At 37.6% G+C, this 19,162-nt stretch overlaps 1 long non-coding RNA gene across 1 annotated transcript; it reads right to left on the reverse strand.

Annotated features, from left to right (window-relative positions):
* Positions 1 to 1,929: 1,929 nt before the first annotated feature.
* On the reverse strand, positions 1,930 to 16,319 carry LOC125164646 (uncharacterized). The gene is made up of 3 exons (XR_007151844.1): positions 16,235 to 16,319; positions 14,209 to 14,338; positions 1,930 to 2,042 (listed from the first exon to the last, which is right to left on the reverse strand). It is a non-coding gene; the product is annotated as an uncharacterized LOC125164646 (long non-coding RNA).
* Between the last annotated feature and the right edge of the window lie 2,843 nt (positions 16,320 to 19,162).

The following is a 19,162-nucleotide window of genomic DNA, read 5'->3' on the forward strand; positions in this document are numbered from 1 at the left end:
CTGTGAAATGCAACAAATGTATAGAACGTATACCAAGAATATAGTTTGCTGATTTTCACAAAGTAACCAGTCAGGTTAAGACACAGAGCATTGCCAGACTACTAGAATCCTCTCATGCTGTAAGAATCTTCATCCCATCACAATAAGCATCCTGAAATTTATTCTATGGTTTCCCAAATGTGTCACTTGATAAGTAACCCCAAATTAGCTTCTTTTTCTAGTTTCCTAGTGTCTATTGTATGGAAAAAACATTCCATATAAGAGATAATATTCAGAGTTGATATAGAGCAAGATATAACAGATCTTGCTGAGTAAGATTTATCTTAGTTAATAAGTACGATGTTTTGTTAAAGAACATTTGTGTGCAGGTACAACTTGACTTCATCTAAACACAGCTGCATCTAACACAGAAAAACTGTTCCTTCTTGAGATATTCATTCTGTAAGACTAATCTAATTTTCCAATATGATTTATTTTTCTATTTTAGCAGGTTCTGGAGAAACATTGAAATTAGACTGTGATATAGAGCCAGTATAAAATAAGTTGAAAAGTAATATTTTTTTGATAATATCATTTACTCTTTTACTTACTTGAAGTCTAACACCCTTCCTTTACAAAGGCCATAGTTTTCTATGAACCAAAAAAGCTATAAATTTTACCAGCTGGTTTTAACTGGAAAGAAATATCAAAAAAATTTCCTCCTGTGGGCTCTATAAACGCTGAGATAGTAGACTGACACATGAAATATACTAACAGTAGTTATTCATGCCTTTCCCTCCCCAATCTCAAACATGTCCTAATGATTTGTTATTCTACTTCATTTATAAATAGCCATGGAGCAGAGTCTCACTGAATGAGAAGCCTGCTGTTTTTTCTTAATGTAAAGTGTCAAGTGAGTTGAATATTTTTGGACACATAAATCCTTGTTCGGCACCTAAGCAGAGAACAAGTTAAGGATTTAGCATATGAAGGGTAAATTGGTTATCAAATTTTGTCTACATTTAGTCTCTTTTTTCTCCTTTAGGAATTAAGTTGAAATTGGTATACACACACACACACACACACACACACACACACATATATGTATAAATTTGGAATTTTACTCTCTGCAATCTAAAGAAAAAAGATGGGAAAAATAAAAAAATATATTTAATATTTCTTTCCATGGATGTGAAACATTGGGAAATTTCTGCAATGCATGAGGCATTCTTCTGCATGAGAAACACGATGCTAGATTAAATCTCCAAAACCTTTTAGTTCCAGTACTTGCTTTGTCACATTCAATCTCCAGCAGTTTGTGTTGCCTTTTTCCTATTTAAGAGTTTTAGATCAGCTATTGAAATGGACATCCAAAATGTAATCTCAGGGAAAACAATTTGCATAATATTATATTAGAGGTTTCTAATCTTGCGGAGCATTAGAATCCCCTGTAGGGTTTGTTGAACAGATTCTTGTGTGCTGCTCCCAGAGTCTGATTTTCTGGCCATTATTGATAATGCATTTGGTTTCTGCTCCTGTAACAGTGTGGTGAAGGGGCTCTTTCATTATAGCTTCCCAAACTCTGAAATTCAAACACAATTTTCATTACATTGCTTCTTTACTCCTTAGAGTAGCAATTTTAAAGTACTAGAAATCTCTCAAGGAAAGAATAGGGAAAGATAATTTGGGGGCATGAGGCTCAGTGCAAGAGAAGGGCAGGCTGGAAGGCAGGGGACATGGAGTCCTGTGATATCAGATCTCTTAGCAACCACTCTTGGGAAAGAAATGCAGAAAAGGAGAGTGGAGGGCAACTGTGAAGAAGCCATTTCCCCTTTCTAACCTTACCTCAGTAAGCACACATGTGTGTAGCCACTCATCCCTCAGCTCAGCCAGATGCTTGAGAGGTTCTGTCCAAATAGCTTTGGAAGCAGCCCCAATAATCCATCAGTATGGCAGCTCAGTATTCTCCCAAGGCCTGCTCTGTGGGACATAGGTTAACTCCAAGTCCACTGGGTTCATGACTCAAGGAAACATTTGAAAATATGGGGCTGAGGAAAGCACACCTGAAATGGGAGTCAGGAGACAAAAATTCTAGTTTTAGTTCTGTTGTTTATTACCAAAGTGATTTCCTTAATATCCATGAGCATTAGTTTTGTTTGTTTGTTTGTTTACTCAAGAAAGTTTGCACGAGATGGTCTCTTTTAGGTCTTAGTGTCCAATTTAGGTGTTAATCTATTATGAGAGGGCTGAGTCTGTGGCAGGAAGCTGGTTTCTGATCAAAGTTCTGCTGCCTGCCGTTGACAAGTAACTGTTGCCCAACTCATTTGGTGAGATTCTGTCTCTTCGGAAAAAATCAATGGTTTTGATGAGGTTGGCAACATTGCTTATTTCTGCTATTTGCTGAATATTGGCACACCTTCTGTTTTTACACACTGTAGATTAATCTCTTTATGTTGCAAAGTATAACATTAAAGAGGCTGGGACTTGGAAATGTGATATGAGTTGTAAACCAATCACTGGATTCCTACCTGTTTGAATAAACATTGAAAATTCTCTTGTACGGTTGTTCAATTTCCTGATAGAGTCTCAGGATTTTGTTTAGTCTGTTTTCTTTTAATATTGTAGTTATTAATACTATTAGTATTCTGATGGATATAGATTCATAGGTAAAATCTTTTATTTTCAGGAATAATTAATAGCTTAAACTCAATCTGCCCTAAATAAAAAGATCTTTCGCTCTAAATGTGCTTCATTTCCTGTATTTCCTAACATTTAAAAAGAGATACCTTTGTAATCACCTCTGATCCTTTCTCTTACTAAATTCTCCACATTTTAACGAAAGGCCAATTTTGCTTGGCTCTACCTCTGAAGTATCGTTATATGAGCCTTACTGCCCTTGACTCATTACTTCTTGCTTATACCACTGCAATAACCTTCTATCTTCAATCTTTATCCACACCACTTTATCATCAGTAGGGTAATTTTTCTAATGCACCATTCTGATCATCTCTCTCTGCTTAATAAACATTAATGACTTGGTATTACTTATAAGACTAAATCCAAACTTTCTAGTGGGACTTTAACATTTTTCTTGTTTGGACATGGCTAACATTCATACATTTATGTGATTCGTACATTTATGCCATTCATGTGGTCTTGAATTTTGTCTCCCCATCCCTACTTCTGTCTGGCAAAGTCCTACTTATCCTTCAAGGTCAAACCTCTAAGTGTCGATCATGAATACTTACCTGAGCATTTTACACCTAAATAAATGCTCGTTGGTCTAAGCTCTTATAGTAGATCTTATTGCTTTAATATTATGCTACTTTGTATTACTTCCATTCTTACTTTTTCTTGAGTGTTAAGTGCTTCTAGTAACCACTGGATAGACTCCAGCCCTTAAAACTGATGCAAATTTTACATGTATTTGTGTATTTCTGGTAAGAGCAGCTGTATCTTTAATCAGATTTTCAAAAGATTCAACAACTCCAAATGGTTGAGAAATAATACTATATTGTAAACTCTTTGATAAAAAAAGATGAATTTTGCCAAGTGAAAAATTAGTGCAATATCTTCAACATAATCAAATAAATAATTTCTCAGTAAATAATCAGCTGGGTAAGAATTAAATGAATATTACATTTAAATACAGTTTAATCGAAGAATCCTCTAAATTTGTATTCAGGATCATGTATTGGATTATTGTTAAAACTTGCCCATGTTTCTACATATCTAGGATAAAGAGGTTTGATACAGGTGGATACTGTTTTACAAAAAGGGCTTGTTGCTGTTTGTTTGTTTGTTTGTTTTACTAAGATCTTGTGGGATTTGAACTTAACTAGGATATATATGGTATATTTGGATATTATTAGAAATCCCTTTGGGTCCTTTGAACTATTCTTATGGCCTCTGATTCAGGTGGTAGTCTACATTAATCTTCAAGTGGAGACCTAGGATCCAAGGCAGATTTAAATCTGTCTGAGTGTCTATGGTGTGGCTTTGGACTGAAACTAGTCTTGGCTCTCTGTCTTCCCCTTGCACTCATTCAATTCCATCATACGAATTTATATTTAGACACACTCTTGTTTCTCACAAGCCAACACATGAGGATGTACTCTTGGCAGATATGAGCACCCTCACCCTCAGCAGCAGTTTCTCCTGTATTTACCCTCAGCCTACTTTGCAAGAGAGTTTAGAGGATAACCAGGCCTGAAGAACCAATGTAGAAGCAAGAGATGGCTGGCAATTTACCTGTTGGTTGGCCTGCTTTTTCTTGTCTTTGAAATTAGGGAGTGGGAATTATTTGCAGATTTACGGAGGGCTTGCCAAGGACAGTAGGGAGTGATTACAGATGACGGAGAAAGTGCTGGCAGCCTGAGAGGGGTTCCACATACTCTGACTTATAGTTTCTTTAAATAGAGGGCTGCCTCTAGTATACAGTAAGTATAAGTGATAACAGAGACAATAACTCTCTTGAAAAATACATTTTCTTTTTTTTTTTTTAGAATATTGCTTAACTTGCAATATTTACTTATAACAAACTAGAATTAATCTAAGGGCTTATAGTTTATTCAGTTTATACTCAAGAGGAGAGCATTTGGGATTTGTAGCTATTCATACGTTTTCATATATATTGTCTCATTTACTCTTGACAATAATTCTTTGAGGCATGTAGGGACAATATTATTATTCACAATGTTTATAATAAAAAATTGTTTAATTTTTATTTATTTTTGAGAGGGAGGGAGGGAGAGAGAGAGAGAGAAAGAGAGAGAGATTGAGAGAATGAGCGAGCAGGGGAGGAGCAGAGAGAGAGGGCGACAGAGTCTGAAGCAGGCTCCAGGCTCTGAACTGTCAGCACAGAACCTGACGTGGGGCTTGAACCCATGAACCGCGAGATCATGACCTGAGCCAAAATCAGAGTCTTGACCAACTGAGCCACCCAGGAGCCCCTTTTAGAATTTTTTCAACGTTTATTTATTTTTGGGACAGAGAGAGACAGAGCATGAACGGGGGAGGGGCAGAGAGAGAGGGAGACACAGAATTGGAAACAGGCTCCAGGCTCTGAGCCATCAGCCCAGAGCCCGACACGGGGCTCGAACTCACGGACTGCGAGATCGTGACCTGGCTGAAGTCGGACGCTTAACCGACTGCGCCACCCAGGCGCCCCTAGAATTTTTTTAATTCACACTCAGAGTGTGAGTGGAGGAGGGGTAGAGAGAGAGGGAGACACAGAATCTGAAGCAGGCTCCAGGCTCTGAGCTGACAGAAGAGCCCAATGAGGGGCTTGAACTCACAGACTGTGAGATCATGACCTGAGGCGAAGTCGGATGCTTAACCCACTGGGCTATCCAGGTGCCCCATTATTCCCATTTTTAAAAAAAGAAATGTATGCTTAGCAGAATAAATAACCAAGAATCATAATTAAATTTCAAATCCCCTAGTTCTGTGCTTTTCAATTACATCATATAATAACAATAACTATTCTTAACTCAGTTATAACAATCTGTAACTTGTGGGTAATTTTGGGCGAAGAAAAATTTCTTGGACAAAATAAATGGCACAGGCATTTACTCAGGGACCATAAATAGTTGTGAATCCTCTGATAATATGAACATAAATATTACTATAAAGTATTCCCATTTAAAGATAATAACATTAATTTCATATATCTCTACACTAAAAGTTCTTTTTATTTTGAGTGAAGAAGGGAAGCAACAAGATCTTACCCTCTAGAGATATTTGTGTAAAAGATATGGGTATTTTTCAAATATTTTGAGATAATTCTAAAATGCAACCAGTGTTGAGAACTAGTGGAGGAAAGGTAAGGTTGGAAACAATCAGAGAAAGATTCCAAAGGCTGGAACCATGATAGTGGCAGAGGAACGGGAGAGGCATTTCTAAACTATTTAAAAGGAATGTTGATCAATTGAGAATAAGGAGAGAGGTCTATGTTCAGTCTGTAGTTTCAAATCTGCTTACAGAAGTGACTAATCTTGGCAGTAATCTGGTTTGATGGGATGGGAGTAGAATAGAAAGACATTGATGGCCTGATTTTAGACATAAGATAGTTGTGGAGATATTGTTAAACATACAAGAATAGACTATTCCCTGAGTGATTTGTTGTAAACCCTCTTCTATTAGATTGACAGTTACAAAAAAATGACAGCTTTTTAAAAAAAAATTAGTATTTGATAGACAGGTTCTTGCAAATGTTCGCATAGGTCCATTCTAAATTGAATAAATTAGCAAGTACTATCCTATTGTTCCTCCCTCTGATGGATTTAAACTAAGTAGAGCTGATGGGAGAAGAGGTATCCTTGAATGGTTCTTGCCTAGAAAATATTATCATAGGGCACCTGTTCATATTTCCACTCTGAAGTAACTTAGTTTCTTAGACCATAATTATATTGGCCTTCATGCGTAGGTAGTGTAGATACTATTTTTACATGTACAATGGCCTCATTATGTGACTTGTTATTACTTTTGTCCTTTTTGGGGGGCACAGGGTTAAATTTCGGCTGGGTGGGACCCTCTGTGTATATTTTGTGGCTACAGACAAAGCAGTATGAGGCGTTTCCTTCTGTTCATTTTCCAGGGTATTTCTGGGAAATCAGACCATGAAGTTTGCCCCAGGAAATTGTTTCTTTGTGGCCAAGACCAGTGTTTACACATTCTCATTGAGGCAATCTTTAATAGGCTGTTTCATTTGCACACAAATTGCCCAAAGAAGGTATTTTTACTCTCTTTTCTAAAACCTTGGCATTGTAAGAATGTATTAAAACAGTGGCTCAATTGTGAGAGGTTATCCAGAGCTGAAGGTTTGAGGTTACTTTTTAAGAATGCCGTACATTTAAGCATCTAAAATGGCTTAATCCTGTAGATTTCATGTATTTCCTTCATTGGAGGGATGATTCCTTTTTATCTTTGGGGTGAAAAAATAATGAAATGTTTAAAAACTTCCCAGTTCCATGTTTGAATTTCAAAAAAATTTAAGAGGAAAGTATAGGAAAATATTTAGCTCTATTTTACCAATAAGAAGGGCATGACCTTGGCCTGGAAAGGTTAAACCACTTTCTCAGTGCTCCACAGGAAGTCAATTGTCCAGCTGAAATTAGGACCTTGGAGAAGGATCTTTGGCTACTTTCATTCCTTTACATAAAAAATTCTAAAATATTAGGGGCACCTAGGAGGCTCAGTTGGTTAAGTGCCTGATTCTTAATTTTGGCTCAGGTCATGATCTCAAGGTCGTGACATTGAGCCCTGTGTTGTGCTCCATGCTGAGTGTGGAGTCTGCTTAAGATTCTTTCTCTCTGTGTCTCTTTCCCCCTTTGCACCTTCCCCACTTGTGTGCATGTGCAGTCTCTCTCTCTCTCAAAAAAATATTTCTACAATATTATATCTTGCAGAAGTTTAACATCAATCTTGAAAAAGTGTAATGATATACTGCGAAAGTTTAGGCAGAAAACAATCAAACCTCTCTTTGTGTTTAAAGCAGGAATATGACATTATCCACTCAAGAGAGAAGCCTTGAATGGCCTGGTTAAAATGACTTTCTCTTTGTTTCTTCTTTGTCTCAACTAATTGTTTTATAGTACATCTGCTTTTATCACATTTTTTTCTCTGCACTATTTTATGGCCCTTGGTAACATTTATTTAATTCGAGATCTTCCAAGTATATAGTGACATATCAAAGGATAGGGAGAAGATAAGGATGAGGTGGACACTCACAACTTTTCTCACTGGAGGTTGTTATATGGTAGGAAAGTATAGCATTGTCAGAAGAATGGAGAAGATATTATATTAGACCAACATTCATCAATATAATGTTGGGAAAAAATTTCTCTTCCAAGTTAAATTTGTACTGGGACATTTCCTCTCTCTTCTGAGTTGATGAGAACTATGTGGTCCAGAAAATCTAATTCTCTCCTCTTTGAATTTATTCTAGACTCCAATTATCCATGTTGGGGAGGATGAATCCTAATAAGAATAACATACTTGGTTATATATTTTTTATCATAATTAAGGATAATTCTGCTGGAAGCATTTTTATTCCTTTTTTTATTGTTGTCAGAAAGATTTGCAAGAGTTCAGTGATGACTCAGATTTATTGTTTATATAACTATCTTCCTTATTTTTTCATTGGGATCTGCAGTGAGAAAGCTAGGAGAATGGGAGTTGTATGTGAAGCTCTTTATCTGGGATCTAAGGATAGGGTACGTTATTTATATCTCCAACCACTATTTCTGGGTTTCCTGCCAGAAATTAATTTTCCCCAATATTTTTTCCTTTATCGAGTAAAATGAAAGATGAACAGGTTCTGTCTTCCTCCTATATTGATATAATTAGACATCACAGTAAGATATTGGAGAAAAATGATTGCCATCCTCTTGCTCATATGTTTTTTTAAAGTTTATTTATTTTGAGACAGAGAGCGAGAGAATGAGGGAGGGGCACAGAGAGAGGGAGAGAGGGAGAGAGGGAATCCCAGGCAGGCTCCATGATGTCAGCACAGAGCCCAAAGCGGGACTTGATGCTGATGCTATGAACCGTGAGACTTTGACCTGAGCGAAAACCAAGAGTCAGACACTTAACCAACTGAGCCACCCAGGTGCCCTGATCATATGTTACTTATAGAATTCTCACCCAGTGCTGCATTGTGAGAAGGGCATGTGGTTGGTCCACTGATGGTCTAATGATTTTGATTCATTCTCAGGTCTCCTCCTTTTCTTAATTCTTTCCTTATTACCCTTCATCAACTATGTGATCACATAACATGATCTAGACATCTAAAATATTTGAGCACACAACCCCAAACACATATTTTATTTTCATTATAAGATTATATACATATGTATATATACATACATATGTCTATATTTTATAATAATTAAAGAAGCAAAAGATAAATCTAAATAGAAATAGAAGTTCTAATAACTTCTTATGTATATAAAGCACACAAACACAATGGGGTCCAAGGAATAGTTCTTGGTATCCAAATTCCAAAAAGACCCTGGGTTATGTGCATACTGTGGCTAATGAAAACGTTACCCATGGTAGGCCCTCCAACTTATATAATTTCCACTGAGACTCATGGCAGTTTTACATATACATTTATAAGGGGAGACTCAAACACTACTACTGTTCTATATCTAAGGGGCTAAAGTACTTTCAGGAAAGACTGTTTAATCTTCTTGTGTTTGAAAAACATAAAATGAGGTGATGACTGGCAAATGAGAGCAAGCCTGTTTAATATTAAGATTATGACGTAAATTGACAAAAGCTCAAGCATTCCAAGTCCAAGTTGCTAGGCACCTTCTTCTTGCTCCCATCTGAGTATAATGATGTATTGTCAGCCTTAGCTGAGGTACAAAAGGGTTATTGGACCTTGGAGTCCATCTGCTCCCTGTGCAAAGGAAACAATTGAACTAATACTGCTTTCTCTTTTCCTTGGTTTCTTGCCACCTTAATTATAGTTCATCTGGGCTATATGTGTACTTGCTGCCTTGAGTAGAACATTTTCCAGAACTCTAAGAAAGCAGAGTGAAAGCTCAGGTAAGGGAATTGAAGCAGTTTGCAGTTAAGGCTTGGGGGAGGGTGTTCTCTGATGAGTCATCCAAGCAATCAAAGCAACAGCACATGGTATCCACAGTTCATGTTGCCTCAATACTCACTATTGCCAGACTATTTTCACCGAGTTTTAAATTCAACATTGGTCTTGGTTTTTATTTTTAAATGTTTTGTGAGGGTGTGTATGTATGTTTTTTGTCAAGACTGGTATATCAGGAGTTATTCCTTTAAATGGCAGGAATAAGATACGAGCCATCCTATCTTCCATTTTTATTTGCCTATAATTTTTTAGATTAGTAGTCATCTCCCTGTTTCCTGCTGGGGGACACCTGGAAGATGTCTTGATGCACAAAGTGAGATGGGTATACCAGGCAATCAGGTCCTGTGGCTTGGATAAAATAGATTCTGGTGATGCAAATCTCCTGTGAGTTAATGTAACTAATTCTTTGTACCATCAATTTGAGACAGGTTACTGTACCACAAATAAAAATTGCTGCTCTAAGAGTAAAATTCTGGTAATTCAAGGAAGATTTTTCGAGAGTCTTTCCTTATCTATTTATAAATGTTTTCACTGTGTCCAGAGTGGCTTTTCCTTACTCTGTGCAACTAAGGACTCTTGAGAAGGCTTTGGACAATCTTTTCCTTAAAACAGACCTTCTTGTTGCATTAGCTCCATCCTCCCCAACCTGCTGCCCATAGTATCAAAAATACTATGTTTGGATCTGATTTTGTGTTGTGTGAGCTCTAAGAAATTTTGATTCCTTTAAATAGGAATGTAGTCGAAAAATGTGAACAAGCTATTTGCAATGAATATAGGTAATAATACCTTCACTCTGCTCATTGTTGGTAGGTCTGACTACATTATTTTATGGCTAAAATTTTTTTATTAGTAAATTTATTGTTTAAGATTCATTTTTTCTCAAGAAAATTAAAAAAAAATTGAACTTGAACTTGAAATTTGTCAATAGCAATTGGATTGCTTATAATAGCCAACAGTATATGAAGGCTCTGGTTCGCATTTGGTTTTAAGAGTGCTGCTTATGTGCCAGATGATTGAAATGATGCAATGGGAATAAATTAGTAGTTTCCCATACTGTCAGCTCATAAGAATCACCTGGGCCTCATCCTCAGGTGATTTGGATTGGAAAAAGAGGGAGGCAAGAAGTTTGTCTTTGATTAGTCCAGGTGATTCTGAGAATCAAACAGATATGGAAACCTCTGGAGGGATGGTAAATATTTTCTCCTTCTAGTTCTAAAATTCATGACTATTCTCTATTTCTTATTTCAAAATAATAAATATTTAGAGCTATAAAACATCTTAGATTACATTTGGCCTGAACTTCTCATTAAAAATAAAATATTTTTACTCATTCTGCCACCAGTCTCCCCTCTGGTAACCATCAGTTCTCAATAGTTAAGAGTCTGTTTTTTGGCTTCTCTCTTTTTTTCTCTTGCTTGTTTGTTTTGCTTCTTAAACTCCACATATGAGTGAAATCATGTGGTATTTGTCTCTGATTGACTTGTTTCATGTAGCATGGTACTCTCCAGCTCCATTCATGTCATTACAAATGGTAAGATTTCATTCTTTTTTTTTATGGCTGAGTAATATTCCAGTGTGCATGTGTGTGTCTGTGTACCACATCTTCTTTATCCATTCATCTATCAATGGATACTTGGTTGCTTCCATAATTTAGCTATTGTAAATAATGCTGCTATAAACATAGGGGTGCACTTATCCCTTTGACATAGTGTTTTTGCACTTTTTAGGTAAATACCCAGTAGGGTGATTATTGGATTGTAGAGTAGTTCCTTTTTAATTTTTTTTTAGGAATCTCCATACTATTTTCTGCAGTGGCTGCACCAGTTTGCATTCCCACCAACAGTGCAAAAGGGTTCCTTTTTCTCCACAACCTTGCCAACACCTGTTATATCCTGTGTTATTAATTTTAGCCATTCTGACAGGTGTGAGGTGATAGCTTATTATAGTTTTGATTTGCATTTTCCTGTTGGGGGAAATAGGTGATGGGGATTAAGAAGTGCACTTGTTTTTTTTTTTGAAGGCTCAACACCCAATATGGGCTTGAACTCATAACCTTGAGACCAAGAGTTGCATGCTCTACCAACTGAGCCATGCATGCAACCCAGGAGTGCACTTGTTGCAGTGAGCACTGGTATTGTTGAATCACTTTATTGCACACCTGAAACTAACATAACACTGTATGTTAACTATACTGGAAGTAAAATAAAATAGCAAGTGCAAAAATGGAAAAGTAGTGGTCAAAAGCAAAAGCTTAAAACTCAAAAATTTCCAACTTTTTTCTTTTTTAGAGAGAGAGAGCATGAAAGCAGGGGAGAGGGGCAGAGGGAGAGAGAGAGAATCTCAAGCAGGCTCCACACAGTGTGGAGCCTGACATGGGGCTTGATCCCACGATGGTGAGATCATGACCTGACCCGATATCAAGAGTAGGATGCTTAACCAACTGAGCCACTCAGGCGCCCAAAACTTTCCAACTTTAAAATAAAATTTTGCAAAAGTTAAAAAAAAAGTGAACCTTAATTTCTTAAAAATATAAAATATTTTTATAATTATTTATAGAAAATTTGGAAAATGGACATAAAAAAGAAAAAAGAAAATAAAAATTGTTACTTCCATTCTCACCACTCTCTACACATTATTATTATTATAACTTTTAAATTTGAGTATCTTTGACAATTTACATTAGTGTCAGTTGTGCAACATAGTGATTCATCTTCTCTATATGTTATGCTATGTTCACAACATAATTATTATTTATACATTAGCAATTTTACTTCCTTGTTCTTAAATATATATTTCTTTAAAAAATGGGAGTGCACTATACATATATGAATGTAGTATGTCTCTAATCTGCTATTTCACTTAATATATTTGGGAACATTTTTCATGTTATTGGTTCTTTAGGATCACAGAGTTTGGGGCACCTGGGTGGCTCAGGTCATGGTCTTGTCTGATTTTGGTTCAGGTCATGATCTCGTGAGTCTGAGCCCTGTGTCAGGCTCTGTACGGACAGACAGCTCAAAGTCTGGAGTCTGCTTTGGATTCTGTGTCTCCCTCTGTGTCTCCCTCTTTCTGTCCCTCCCCTGCTCACACTCTGTCTCTCTCTCAAAAATAAATAAACATAAAAAAAAAAAAAGAACACAGAGTCAATGGCTTGTCTTTAACATAATCATTTCAATGAATGCCCTATTTTTGGTCAGTTAGGTTATTTTCCATTTTTTTTCCTATTAGAAATGATGCTGAGATTAACACCCTGATTGAAAATTCTTTGTGTACATCCTCAATAATTTTCTTAGGGTAATTTCTCAGAAGATGAAGTTCTAGAAGTATAGTGTAATAGTTTGCAGCATGGACTCTGAACCATACAGCCTGGGTTTTTATCCAACTATTGATTTTGTAAAGTTGGGCAAATTTTAGTGTCTTGGTTCCCTGATATGTAAAATGTGGGTAAGTATTAGTACAACCTTACAGAATTTTTGTGAGTATTAAATGAGCAAATCTACTTAGAGCACTTCAGACAGTATATGGAACTGAGCAGGAGTTCAATATTGGCCATTATTCTGGCATTAAGGCGAAGTACATTGGGAATCTTCTGGTTTTTGAGAGTTACTGCCACTGTACTTACAAAATTGTTAGAGAATTATTGCCATATTTTTCCCTCCAGAAAAGCTGTAGAATCAGTGCTCCCACTAGAAATGTTTATAGTCCATTTCCCTGCATCCGCACCAATACTGCCACCCTTTTTTCATTTATAGAGGAAGAAAAGTGAGGTTCAGTGGGATCAAATTCCTTAGCACTGGTCTCATTGTCAGGCATGGACAGATCTGGGACTGTAATACAGCTCTAGAGCGCCACAAACCTGTCCTTATCACAAGTCTCAATTAAGAATTTTACATTTGTACATATTAATGTACAGTATGTTGATTTGTAGGATTGATTGGAATTAAGCCTTTTTTTCCCCTCCAGATACAATGTAACCGTGGGAGCACTGGACAAGAAAGGGAGTCATTCTCCAGTGTACTGTGTAGCTAATTGATTGTAACTTACACTTTCCCCCATCAGAAGTAGAAAATGGCATTTATAAATATGTGTGGAAAAAAAACTCGCTGAAAATGTGTAAGACTCCAACATTTTGTTCTCGGAGACTGAAATAAAAGTTGGTCTTATCAATGGGTCACTAGAGGGCACTGTGACCCTTCAAGTTTTCAAGTTGTACTGTTTGGAAAAGAAATTCTGCACTGTTTTTGATTTTAGGGAAGATTTTTGCTGGCATCCAAAAGAGTGAAATCAAATATGAAGAGTGTGAGAGGTACACAGAAATTGATACAAGACTGTATGAGCTGATCAGGAGGTTACCTTTTTTGGTTACAGGAAAATCCAAGTTTTAGGAGCTTTTAAAATATGAAAATGGTATGTTTTGATCTACCTTCCTTTCATTGCACGACAGTGTTCTGGTCTTGAGACTTCTCATTGTTTTTCCCCTCTGGAAATATTTTATGTTACTGTTGTAGCTGTGAGTGTCACCACATGGCATAAACCAGTACTTAGGAAATATGAATTTATATTGTAGTGATTTTAAAGCATGTTAGTTATTATATAACAATTTTCCCCCACAAACTGACCTGGGTCTTTAGTAGGTACATTAGAATTCATCTTAAATAGCTTCAATGGCATCCTTATTTTTACTTCTTTAAATCCTGTGCTGAAGAGAAAGCTCTTCTTCCACTTGATTTTTCCACTCGATTGCAAAGCCTGGGATTAAGTTAACAAAATTGGTTAGCAGCATTGCTTTGGCCTTCAAAGTACCTTTCCTGAAGGACTTCCTACTGAGTAATGCATCAAGAAGTATCTTTGTTAACAATTTAAACTATGGTTTCCATTCACACAACATAAAAACCCAAGAACATTTGAAGTTAATTTGATAAAGTTGCAAATGATTTACGAAATTTTTTCTATTGTATGTTTGTCATCGTGTAGTAGGTTGTTTAGAGAAAAAAAATCCACACATCATTAAGTTTGAGTTTGTTCTGGCCTTATTAAAGGGACATGGTTTAAATAAAGAATGGTTTTATACAGTCTTCAACAATCAGATGCTGGGTTCTTTCTTTTTTCCAATAAATAAATACATACATACAATAAAACAAAAACCCTTAATAGTATATTTAAAATATAAGATACTTCAAAGTATATTTAAAAAATAAAAGAAAGGCTCTTTCTGTTCCTGCTCCTATCTGGAAAATAATAGATTAAAAGTTATCTGTTCAAACTGATTTCCTTATGTTTCCTAACGAAACTCACCTTCCAAAACAGTTCGCCTCCCTCATCCCCTCCACATTCCCCTCATCTCAATTCAGAATTTATGTTGGGAAGATTCTTTAATTCTTTCCCTTCCTTCCTCCCTCTCTTTCTCTTTCCCTCTCTCAATAATCACTCTAACATGCTGCAGGACTCTATGTCCAATTGTATATATATTTATTTCCTCATTTCTAGAGTGAAATTTTCTTTTTTTTATGTTTATTTATTTATTGAAAGAGAGAGACAGAGAGAGAGAGAGACAGACAGACAGACAGAGAGAATCCCAAGCAGCCTCTGCACTGACAGTGATAGCTGTCACCAATTGTGAGGCCATTACTGGGCAGAAATCAAGAGTCTGGCGCTTACTCCACTGAGCCACCCAGGCGCTCTGGAAGAACACTTTCTAAAAATAGCCAAACCTTGTCATATAGCATGTTACCTTACCTTGGGTTCAAATCACCTTTCTGCGTATGGTTCATTCCTTTTACTGTCAAGCAGAACATTTTAAACAGTCGTGACAAGTCTTCCCCCCAGTATCAGTATTATAGTTTCCCTTACGTAAAGTGAGATCAACAGTGAGTGTGTGTTATGCTCTTTGTTTCCTGGATTAGAAGAGCACGAGAAACTGGCAGTGAAATTAGTCGCCAGTTTAGCTTTTTATAGGACTATATAGATTTGGGGCTCACTACTTTAAGTATCAGTTTTTTTCCCTGCCGTGGCACTGATCAAATCTGTTCCTGCTTCCTTTCCGCAGCATGGTAATCACAGCTAACATTATTTAACACCAGTATTTCAGGCAGGCTAAAACCCTACATACACAGTATAGGGTGCATCCAGGCTAGGTCTCATCACCCTCTATTGGCCTAAGCAATATTGGCAACCTGTTCTTTTGGAATTCAAAATGGAACCTATTTCCAGAGAGGTTATCTTGCTGGCAGTAACTGAGAATTCTCCAGCTGTCTGGAACCTTCAGGATGACCCTAGGACTCCCATAATTACACTTTAAAAATATTTTGGGGAAGATATTATAGAAGTTGAAAATATGTGACGAAGAATCTTGTACATATTAAACTCTTGTTTTTTCAACCCTCCGAAATTAATGTTTCCCTGCAGTCATTTCACTATTACCGTTGTTGAGTAAGGGAGAATTGCTGCCTTGGGAAGAAGAAGATGGATGGAAGGGAAGTCTAAGTCAGGGCAAGTAAACACAAAATCAGGCGGGGGCTGAGGAAGCGAATGGTCAGAGAGGCGTGTCGGAGTTTAGTCCACGGTGGGAGGGGGTGATAAAAAGCGGGGGAAGCTTGGCGCTCACTCCCAGGAAACCCGAGGGTAGCCACGGGAACCAGGAAATACCTCACGGTGCCCAAAAGGCAGTGACTGCCACGCGGCCTGTGCGTCCTAGGTTCAGGCACCAGGGTAGCACTGCGCAGGCCCGAGCCTCGCCGGCGCCTCAAGAGGGAAGGCGGGGGTCCGCGCAGCCCGGTGGCGGAGGCAGTGCTGCGCGGCTGAGCTGCGCAGTGCACCAGCCTAGTCTGGGAGCGGCAGCATCCGCTGTAGGCAAGTCCAGACTGGATAGACGACGTCCGGGGGTCACCCGTCGCACCTTGGGGACCCATGTGGGGTCCAGATGCCCGGTGAGCCCGGTATGTCCTCGGTGGGTTCTGGAGGACAGAGGCCGAGGTCTGGGGATAGCGGGGGAGGTGCAGTTTGCTGAGCTCTGCGGCCTCCCATTTTGGAGAGCAGGGCCTAAGAAAATCCTTTAACAATCTGCCATTACCCAAAGAGGCCAAGACTACCTGGAAGTTACTGTTCTGCCCTGGAATTGTGTTCTACAGTCGGAGGGAGAGGAGTAACCTTGATCGACAGGTTCACTTTCTAACTCCAGTCAGAGTGGGGACTTGAGCGCCACCTTACAGCAATGAAATGGAAAAGAAAGCCACATTTTCACTAAAGGCGAGTGTAGCGTGTACTTTTTCAATCTTACAAAGCAGTTTGTGTTAAAAAAGATAGAAAAGTAGAATGAAAAAGTAAAAAAAAAAAAAAGAAAAGCTTAATCTAGGGGGGAAAACCCCTCCATATTTGGTATACATTCTTCAAGAAAGTACACAATTGTATCACAAAATTGGGGTCATACTGTATATGCAATTCCCTGACCCAATTTTTATACTTAATGCTTTATTTTGAGTGTTTTCTCAGTTCTTCAAGTATTTAATGGCTATAACTTGACTGCACTCTTCACCTTCCTCTTTCTTTTTCTCAAATGTTTCTCCTGGCCCCTTTTACTGCCACAACTGTCTCCTTTATATCCCTCTTGGGGGCATCAGGCTTCCTCTTTTCCAGTCATGCCTGTATTTTGGGGAGCTTTTTAAATAATGCAGGCACCTTTAAGTACTCAGAGACTTTGTTGCCCTGTACATACTCCGCTCCATTTATGAATTAGTGCCTCATATATAAATTGAATTGGAATTAGGAAACAATGGGCAGACTGACCCCTAGTTCCATATATTGGGAATGTATTTGAGAACTAATATGAGGAATTTTACCAGAAAAAATGTCCATAATCATCACAAACTGTATTCCGTAATCTTCCAGCCAAGTCATAAATTAATTCTTGATAGGGAGGTTAGCCTTGTGGGGATTAAAAATTCATGACTATGGGGTGCCTGGGTGGCTCCGTTGGTTCAATGTCTGACTTGGGCTCAGGTCATGATCTCTCGGTTTGTGGGTTGGAGTCCTGTTTTGGACACTGTGCTGACAGCCTGGAGCCTGCTTTGGATTCTGTGTCTTCTCTCTCCCTCTGCCCCTCCTCTGCACACTTGTGCGCGCTCTCTCTCTCTCTTTCTCAAAAATAAACATTAAAAAAATCATGACTATGGGGCACCTGGTTCAGTCAGTTAAGTATCCAACTTTGGCTCACCTTTGGTGAGTTTGAGCACACTCATTGGGCTTTCTGCTGTTAGCACAGAGCCTGCTTGGGATCCTCTGTTTCTCTCCCTCTCTCTCTCTCTCTCTCTCTCTCTCTCTCTCTCTGCCCCTCCTCTCACACGTGCTCTCTGTCACGAATAAGTAAACATTAAAAAAAAAATCATGACTATGGAAAATGCCCCCACAACTGTAGGGACATACTCCTCTGAAAATTGCTTTTTCCCACCTGTATACAGAAGGCAGATTCCTTTATGTGTGGGAAGTTTATTATTACTAGTTTTTGGGAAATTGTGGGTCTGTTTTCATCTTCTGTCCTTCACTTAAGACACCTGCAACTTTATTCTCTTCACCTATGACTGGCATATATTTATATCAGTTGGCATTTTCTAATCTTGGGAAGTTTTGTGTGTTTGTTTGTTTTTTAAACCAAGGTAACTTTAGTTTCTACCTTGACCTTAATCTATGTGAAGAAATGGGTCTAGAATGAATGAATGACTAGCCACATTTAGTGGTAATGTAAGAAGAGCTCCAGTTTAGTTATTTTTGTGTTTTAAAAAATGAAGATACCTGGCTTTAGGTTTGATTTGATTATTTAAATAACCAAAGAGTTTATAAAAAGTTTTTGAAATTACTTTTTGAAGAATAAAGCAGGCACTGAAAAGGGAAACATGTCATTCCCCTTACCACCCATCTCAGAGTTCACTCATCCCTTAACATACCCAGCAGAATCCAAAATTTGTCAATTTCTCTAAAATTAAAGGGAAATAATTTTGGAGTTGAAATCTTGAGCCATGATTACCTGCTGGGCATATATGAAAATAGAAAGATAACTTTAGAAATAACTAGAGGGAATGGTTTATTTTAGAAACATTTTAAGCTGAGGCATAATGATATGTATAATATATACATAATGTATATTATGTTATAATTATATTAGGCATATTATTATATAATACAGTATATATTGTATTATTGCCTTTTAACTTCCCTGGCAAAGGTAGAGGTGTGTTGTGGTTTCTATTAGGTTCAGTAAAATAGGTAAAATTATTCTCATACTGAGGCTTTAAGTATTATAAATTACATTATAGAGGTCATCTGTTAGAGCCATATTACCAGGCTTAGCTCAAGGAAAGAAAATTATTTTATAGTAATTAGGAATTTGGAACCATGGTACCCAGGCTGAGAGCACTAGATAAAAAGAACTGGAAGAGAATTAATTCAGCTAAAGAGAATTAATTCAGTTTAGGCTGAGAAGACGCTTAGGATAAGCAGCCTCTGGCTATCCCAGTTTAAGCTTTATGCATTAGGGGCAAAGTATATGTGTTTTACCTGAATTCATTACTAAACATGATTGGT

This window comes from Prionailurus viverrinus, chromosome B1 (assembly GCF_022837055.1).
Source record: "Prionailurus viverrinus isolate Anna chromosome B1, UM_Priviv_1.0, whole genome shotgun sequence".
NCBI classification, from domain to species: Eukaryota; Metazoa; Chordata; class Mammalia; order Carnivora; family Felidae; genus Prionailurus; species Prionailurus viverrinus.